The 9,191-nt window shown below is 35.7% G+C and overlaps 1 pseudogene; it reads right to left on the reverse strand.

Annotated features, from left to right (window-relative positions):
- Positions 1-1,684: 1,684 nt before the first annotated feature.
- On the reverse strand, positions 1,685-4,296 carry LOC136167590 (olfactory receptor 6C4-like; annotated as a pseudogene).
- Positions 4,297-9,191: the final 4,895 nt, after the last annotated feature.

The following is a 9,191-nucleotide window of genomic DNA, read 5'->3' on the forward strand; positions in this document are numbered from 1 at the left end:
GGAGGAAGATTCAGGGGGAAGGGGACATATGTATACTTACGGCTGATTAATGTTGTTGTATGGCAGAAATCAATTATCCTCCAATTAAAAATAAATTTAAAAAACACAATTGAGGCAGCTTTTCAGAAGAAATCATAAGACACTAATTCTAGGGAAAATATCAAACAGCACAGATGGTGGATTGTTATTATGAAAAGAGGCACAATGAAATGCTTCTACTTGCCAGGCAAGTAGATTCAAGATTTTTCTTGTTCTCATTATTTCCTTCAGTGTCTACCTTGCATGTCTAAAACTTTAATTTCTTTTAAAATTATGTATGACAGTCTTTTCCTTCTCCACATGACCTCTAGTTGTTTGGCATTACTAGAGTGAAATAATTTTGAACTTCACTTATAAAACTGAAAGTATAGTGAACATTTTTAACATTGCCAATTCGACTGCTTTGCTTCCAGTTCTGACAATTTTTAAGCCTATAATTTCTGACTTCCAGGGGGACGTTTTACTTCTTTTTCTATAATATCTCTTTATTTCCTTTCTCCCCTCTTTCCTTTCTGCTTCCCTTCTTCTCTTTCCACTGTCTCCTTCCTCCTCCTCCTCTCTCATCTCTCTGATGGCTACTGTTGGCAGACTTTATTTCAGAATATCCTTGGTTAGAAACTATCTTTCAGACTGTTTCCTAAATCTGTGCTCTTCAGTCACTCTGAGATAAAAGCCGGACATTTATGTCCAAACCTCACTTGTTCCTTGGATAGCTTGCTCAAATGTACCTTTAAGTTAATCTTATGTTTCACATGTCTTAAAGCTGAGTCCACTGGCACACTGCTAAACAAATATTTCTCATACATTTATTTTTTCATCTTTGTTTCAAAACAAACTTGATTAAATATAACTTGTGAGTATTAAGCTGACAAATGTTTTTCTCTTGAATCCTTCATTTGATTTATGGCTTTATCAACCATGCAGTCTTCCAAGCTGAAGAACTTTCTCATCTCTGTCCACTACATTGCTTGAATTGAGATTGCAATTGTGTCCTTTCTCTCTATCTTATGGACCGTAATGAAACCTTTAGTATTGTTTGCTTGAATGCTATTCTTGGTTAATTGCTTGTCACTCATGTTGTATGTAATTTTTATTACTTTAATACATTACATTACATTACAATACATTACAATACATTAATAAAGTTAATTTATTCACTGCTTTATTATATTCCTCATAAAGCAAAATTGATATATCACTTTCTTATAATTTCTCTTGGCTCAGTAATATTTAGTAAACTCTTAAATGTGCAATAAATATCTTTACTACTGGGCTCCTACCATTCACTCTAAATTAATATCCTTCTACTGTTCCCATTATACACCATTTTTGCCTCTCAAATGTCTTAAAAGTGAGAAATCAAATGTCTCAAAAGTGAGAAATCATGATATCAAGAGCAAATAATTCTTTATGGCATCCCATTTATTTCTTTGTAATAGCATTTAATAAGTTTCATTATAATTTATGTGCATTTATATATCTCTATGATACTGGCCTGGAGGTTCTTAGAAATTTGGAAGCTATCTTTCTTGTATTTCTATTCTCAGTGCCCAGAATATCCCTTGAAACATAGTCAACTCTTATTAGATATGTATTAACTCAATTATTTGTTAATTTCACTAATTAAAATAATAAATTTTGATTATTAAAATTTTATAATTTTTTTTACTGTGCTCTTAAAAGCTTGCCTCACCTGCTGATTCCTTAGGGTATAAATAAAGGAGTTCAACAAAGGGCTAACCGAAGTCATGAGCAGAGATATTTCCTTGTTGAAATTCCCTCCTTTTTTTGGTGATGGGTTCATGTGTAAAAAGATGCAGCTGCCATAAGAGAGTGAGATGACAATCACGTGGGAGGAACAGGTGGCAAAAGCCTTTGTCCTTTGCTGGGCAGGAAGAATCCTCAGAATGGTCCTGATAACCTGTGTATAAGAAAGTGTCACCAGCAAAAGAGTAACCACCAGAGTCAAAACAGTTAAGAAGATGACTATTAATTCTAAAAGACTTGTGTCTGAGCAAACAACCTCTAGGAGGGGTCTATAATCACAGTAATATTGATTCAGAACATTGGAGGCACAGAAAGGCATCTGGCTTATCAGGATAATTGGTGGCAAGATAGCCAGGGCTCCCCCTAACCAGGAGCAGAACACAAGTTGTATGCGGACTCTGCTGCTCATGATGGTCAGGTAATGCAGGGGTTTGCAGATGGCCACATAGTGGTCATAGGACATAGAAGTCAGGAGGTAAAACTCTGTTGCCCCAAGGAGTATATAAAAAAAAATACTGAGTCAAACAGCCAGCAAAGCTGATGACTTTATTTCCTGTTGTCAAGCTGGTCAGAAGCCTGGGAATAAAAATGGATGTGAAGGAAACTTCTAAAAAGGAGAAATTCCGGAGGAAGAAATACATGGGAGTCTTGAAGTGAGGGTCTACCAGAGTGAGTACAATGATAGTCAGATTTCCTAAGATGCTTAGCAAGTAGGAGAGGAACAGGAGAGGAATATCACCACCTGGATTCAGGTGGATTTGTGCGGCCCAACAGAATAAACTCAGTAAACGTGGTTCGGTTTTCATTGTTGACCTTCAGTAGATCTAAAGGGAAAAGGGAAGATCAGTGATGAAAACTAGAGTTTCTCAGGCTAGGAAAAATGAAGTTAATTGCAACCAACAGAATCAGGTCATATTATCTACTCTTCATCCAAATTGGCCCCAAATGGCGTCCCACTGGACTAGGGTTGGCTCATTGGAAGACCCAGGGTTCCTATGTGAGTGGCTTGATTCATAAAGCTCTTTTTTGGCAAGTGAATACTTTAATGAATCAATATTTTCACATTAAAACATGAATGAAATTGATTAAACCCAAAGAATGATCTAAAAGACACACAGGAATAATGTGCATAGAGAATTCATATAATGGAGTAAAAACACCAAAACATAAAATATTGTTTCAATTAATAATTGGTCATTTCTCCTATTCCTGGGTTCTTAACACAGACATGTCACACAAGAATGACTCTGATTGTACCTGTTCTTTCTTACAAAATATTCATAAATTTCCTACATTTAAATAATCTTATCTGATTTTAGTTCTCTATGTCTCTTTTACTTCTATGTTCTTGGCATAAATTTTTCTCTTTGTTCCTCTTTTCTCTTCTTTTTGTGTTCCCCTTCATACACTACCTGATACTTCATCATATATGTAGCTGATCCTCATCTCCTTCACGGTCGAGTTGCCTTGTTTCCTCTTTAAAATAATCTGTGGAAATTCTCCCAGTACAGGCAATGGTATAAACCCCAAATCCAAAGCTGTTTGTTTTTGCTACCTTCCTGAACTTTTTTTGGATGAATGTCTATTTGGCCTTTAAGATTATGAGACTGTTTCAGAATGTTATCATTTTTTGCCATAAGTCTTTTCCTATGTCCAGGCTTCTGCCATGACTAAATTGTATTGATATGCATTAAGCCTTATGCTTTATGGGCTTCCCTGGTGGCTCAGATGGTAAAGAATTTGTCTGCAATGCAAGGGACCTGGGTTTGATCCCTGGGTCAGAAGGATCCCCTGGAGAAGGGAATGGCAACCCACTCTAATATTCTTGCCTGGAGAATTCCATGAACAGAGGAAACTGGCAGGTTGCAGTCCATGGCGTTTGCAGAGTTTGACATGATTGAGTGACTAACACTTTCACTTTTCACTTACACTTCATTGCCAGAGTCTTCTGGGCACTGATTTGGCATACAACTGGGGAGAGAGATATTGAGGCAGTCATAGGACATAGCTCCCAGAATGAATTTTGCTCAAAGTTCTGAAGACTGCTGTGGTATCTAGGAATAGAAGCTGTTTATAAATCTCAAAAATATGTGTTTCCACTGTTCTTGGAGCACAGAAATGAGGAAATTAATGCCAGTATAATTGGTTATAGTTGTTCTTTGTAGATATATTGGTAGTTACCAAGGAAGGCAAATTTGATAGTTACATATTTTTGCACCTGTAGCCTTATCTGATTAAAAATATTCTTGTGGCAAAGGAAATTTTAAGGGATCCTTTAATCAACCTGTATGGTTAGTTAGAAAAGTCATATACTTTCAGACATCACTGATACCCCATGACGGCCATACGTGAATACTGAGAGACCAGATAAGGTGAAACCTGAATCTGGTTTTCTCAGATCTGGATCTTATTTCCCTGGTTGTACTCACCTGAAATTTTTAACAGTAGCTTTACATTTTCTTTCAGAATTTCACAATGGTAAAACTTCATGGCCTATGTCCACTAATGATTACATCAGTGATTTCAGAAACTAGAAACATAAAGGGCTTATACTGTTCACAGTTTGAATGATTGTGGTGGTCTGTTTACCTGGTTGATACTAAAAGGTGAATCAAAGGTGAGATTCACATATGAGTCTACAAATAGCAAAAAATTGGCATAATTTATTTGTATTGTCTTGCCTTTTCCTGCCATGGTCTTTCATGGAAGTATCAACCTTATAAGCCTTAACTAAATAGTAAGTGAATTATTTTCTCTATTACTTCAAATAATTCAAATTAGATTAAACCTCAGTTCTTGAGAGATAGAGTTCTACTTAACAAGGGCAAAATAGCATACCAAAAAACTGTAAAAAGTAACAGTGATAGGATTAAAAAGGAGGACTGATCAGACTGAAAATACTCTAAATTTTCTGATCTGTGATAAATTATGTTGCTCTCCTTAGAAGCCAAGATATGGACTTTTTTGCAGATCCTGTGTTATCAACAGTGACCCAGGTTTTATCTGTTCCTTTTAGAGAATGCACGTGGGGATCAATTTCCTTTAGAAGCTGAAGATGCCCTGTGGACTCAAGTTCAGAGGTGTTAATGAGCATCAATTGTTGACAACTTTGTGAGCAAGTTGTGGACACATATTTGAGAGAAGAAGGGCCAAGGAGAGTATCAAATTATCACATTGTACATCTTAAAGTTACACAATATTATAAGTCAACTATATTTCAATATATTTGGGAAAAAAAGAAAAAAAATGCAGTGAGAGAGTCATCTACAGCCTAAGAATCTGAGAGAGATGATGAAAGTAATGAAGTGAGACCTTTGAAGATGACCAGAAAAATTACCACTTGGTTATCACTGAAACATGCTACCACACTGGTTACACAATTTGAGGGTCATTGAAGAGCCCCACATTCTGAAAATACTTTGTGAATAGTTTTTCTAAAATCAGCACAATTAGGGGCTCTTTCATTTGTAGGAGTGTGAGTGACCCTGTACAGTACTTCTAAATTCATTAGAAATTAAGTCATCTCTCAAATTATGATGGTCACTCATCCACAACCTACCCTCAAATATAATCAAATATAATCTTATTTTCTGTCCATTTTTTCCTTCTTGTTCATCACTTGATATTATAAGAATGAAGTACAAAGATTATACTCAAAAAGGAAAAAAAAACATATGTTGTGAGACACTTTATTTTGGATAAATGTTTGTGTTCTCAGAGATTTCTTTTTTTTTTTAAGTGTGTCTTATTATTTATTTATTTATTTATTTATTATTTTTTTAAAAATTATTTATTTATTTTTTTCAGTGGATTTTGTCATACATTGATATGAATCAGCCATAGAGTTTACTAACACCATGAACATTAATAGAAAAGCCAAGGAGAAAATTATAAATAACCGTACTATTAAGTGATCTCTACTTCTTTTTAAGTGGGGGCTGAGTCTGTTACATGGATTAGCTACTTCAGTTATCTGAGAAATCTTTTGAATCTGGACTTATTTGTATCTCCATTCATATATGAGAAAATTTCAACAAATTGTTTCTTACATTTACAATTTTATCACTTTATGGATCCTCACACAGTATAGTTTTGTGTTGCCTGTTTTCAACCCTTATAAAAATGGAATTACACTGTATGTAATCCTTCGCGTCTCACTTCTTTTGTTCAGTTTTATGCATACAGTTCATTTGTGTTGCTGCTGGTAGCTGTGACTCATTCATTTGCATTATAATATTCCATTGTATGAATCTGCCACCATTTATTCACTCATTCAGTTAGCAGGGATTTATTTTTCATTTTGGAAATGTTACGAAATGTACAGTTCTACTGACACATGTATTCCACAAGTGGAACTGCTGGGTTATTGGGTATGTATTATTTCAACTTTAATAGTAATACTGAGTTGATTTCAAAGTGGTTGAATTGCTTACAATATCCAATTACTCTCTTCTCCATAGCTTCTCTACTTGGACTTCAGATTGTCAAAGTTTTTTTTTTTTTTCAGATTGTCAGTGTTTACCTATCTGATTATGTGAAGTTGAACTAATGTGATCTTAATTTGCTTTTTCCATGATTGTTAGTGTAGGTGAAGAACTTTCTATAGCAATATTTGCCATTTATATTTCTCTTTTTTGAAGTCCTTTTTCCAGTCTCTTTCTCACTTCTTTTTCATTGGGCTATCTGTCTTTTCTCTGTTGATATGTTGGAATTCTTTATATATTCTGAAGATAAATACATTTTGGATTATATGAGTTGCAGATATCTTACTAGTTTTTGCTCTGTTAATGATTTTCATCTGTGAACATATTCTTAATTTTAATTCAGTAAAATTTATCAATTTTTTGTTGTATCTAAGTTAAGAAAAATTTTCCCTAACCCACTGCTATGAAAATATTCTTCTATATAATCTTTAATTTTTTGACTTTCAGGTTTATGTCTATAATTCTTTTGGAACTGATTTCTTCTGTAATTGTTATCCAATTTCACTTTTTCCCATATAGACATCAAATATTCCCAGAGTTGTTTGCTGTTAAGACTGTCCTTTTCCATTTTAGTGATAACTTCATCATAAATTAAGGGTTCACATATATATATGTCAGTTTCTAAGTTCAGTTATCTTCCATTGGTCTATTTGTCTATTGCTATAACAATAATATGCTGTTTTAATTAACTAGGGCTTCCCTGATAGCTCAGTTGGTAAGGAATCTGCCCAAAATGCTGGAGACCTGGGTTCAATCCCTGGGTTGGGAAGATCCCCTGGAGAAGGGAAAGGCTACCCACTCCAGTATTCTGGCCTAGAGAATTCCATGGACTGGGTCACAAAGAGATGGACATGACTGAGCAACTTTCACTTTCACTTTTTCACTTTAGAATAATTAGTGATCTCTGATAATTTCGTTTTGTTATCCTTCTTTTAGAGTGTGTCATTATTTTTTATGCTTTGTAAATAACCAAAAATTTTGCCTATCAAGTATTACAAAAAAAATCTATGAAATCCTTACTGAGATTGCATTATACCTATAGTAAACTTGTGAAAACTGGTATCTTTAAGATGTTTTGTTTTTTAGCCCATAAGTATGGGACAGCCATTTATTTGAATCTTTAAAATGTCTACAAATAGAATGTTATATTTTTCTCCAATAAATCTTGCATATATTCATTCATCACTATTTGATTTGTAATGGTGTCTTATTTTAGTTTCATATTCTATTGGTTTGTTTTTGGCATATAGACAACACAACTGATTTTTGTATGTTGATGTTATACACAGTAACTTTAAATTGAAACTAAAGTATAAAATATAATACTATTTTATTATTGATTTTTAAATATTTATTTCTATTAATTTTATTCTTGAATGTACATCAAGGTATTATAGATCAGAGGCAGATTTCTTATTATTTACCTCTCAGTTCAGTTCAGTTCAGTTCAGTCACTCAGTTGTGTCTGACTGTTTGCCACCGCATGGACCGCAGCACGCCAGGCCCCCCTGTCCATCACCACCTCCCAGAGTTTACTCAAACCCCTGCCCATGGAGTCAGTGATGCCATCCAACCATCTCATCCTCTGTCATCCCCTTCTCCTCCTGCCTTCAATCTTTTCCAGCATCAAGGTCTTTTCAAATGACTCAGCTCTTCGCATCAGGTGGTCAAAATATTGGAGTTTCAGCTTCAACATCAGTCCTTTCAATGAATATTCAGGACTGATCTCTTTTAGGATGGACTGGTTGGATCTCCTTGCAGTTTGAGGGACTCTCAAGAGTTGTCTCCAACATAACAATTCAAAAGCATCAATTCTTCGGTGCTCAGCTTTCTTTTTCTTTTTTTTTAAATTTAAATTGCTTATTTATTTTACTTTACAACATTGTATTGGTTTTGCCATCCATTGACTTGAATCCATCATGGGTGTACATATGCTCCCCATCCTGAGCCCCCCTCCCACCTCCCTCCCCGTCCCAGCCCTCCGGGCCATCCCAGTGCACCAGCCCCAGCATCCTGTACCATGCACTGAACCTGGACTGGCGATTCATCTCACATGTGGTAATTTACATGTTTCAGTGCCACTCTCCCATGTCATCCTGCCCTTGCCTGCTCCCACAGAGTCCAAAAGACTGTTCAGTACTCTGTGTCTCTCTTGCTCTCTCGCATACAGCTTTCTTTATGGTCCAACGCTAACAACCATACGTGACCACTGGAAAAACCATAACCTTGACTAGATAGATCTTTGTTGGCAAAGTAATGTCTCTGCTTTTTAATATGCTATCCAGGTTGGTCATAACTTTCTTTCCAAGAAGTACACGTCTTTTAATTTCATGGTTGCAATCACCATCTGCAGTGATTTTGGAGCCCCCCAAAATAAAGTCTGACACTGTTTCCACTGTCTCCCCATCTATTTCCCATGAAGAGATGGGACCAGATGCCATGATCTTAGTTTTCTGAATGTTATGCTTTAGGCCAACTTTTTCACTCTCCTTTTTCACTTTCATCAAGAGGCTTTTTAGTGCATCTTCACTTTCTGCCATAAGGGTGGTGTCATCTGCATATCTGAGGTTACTGGTATTTCTCCTGGCAATCTTGATTCCAGCTTGTGCTTCTTCCAGCCCAGCATTTCTCATGATGTACTCTGCATATGAGTTAAATAAGCAGGGTGACAATATACAGTCTTGATGTACTCCTTTTCCTATTTGGAACCAGTCTGTTGTTCCATGTCCAGTTCTAACTGTTGCTTCCTGACCTGCATACAGGTTTCTCAAGAGGCAGGTCAGGTGGTCTGGTATTCCCATCTCTTTCAGAATTTTCCACAGTTTATTGTGATCCACATAGTCGAAGGCTTTGGCATAGTCAATAAAGCAGAAATAGATGTTTTTCTGGAACTCTCTTGCT

Source organism: Muntiacus reevesi, chromosome 4 (genome assembly GCF_963930625.1).
Source record: "Muntiacus reevesi chromosome 4, mMunRee1.1, whole genome shotgun sequence".
NCBI lineage: Eukaryota > Metazoa > Chordata > Mammalia > Artiodactyla > Cervidae > Muntiacus > Muntiacus reevesi.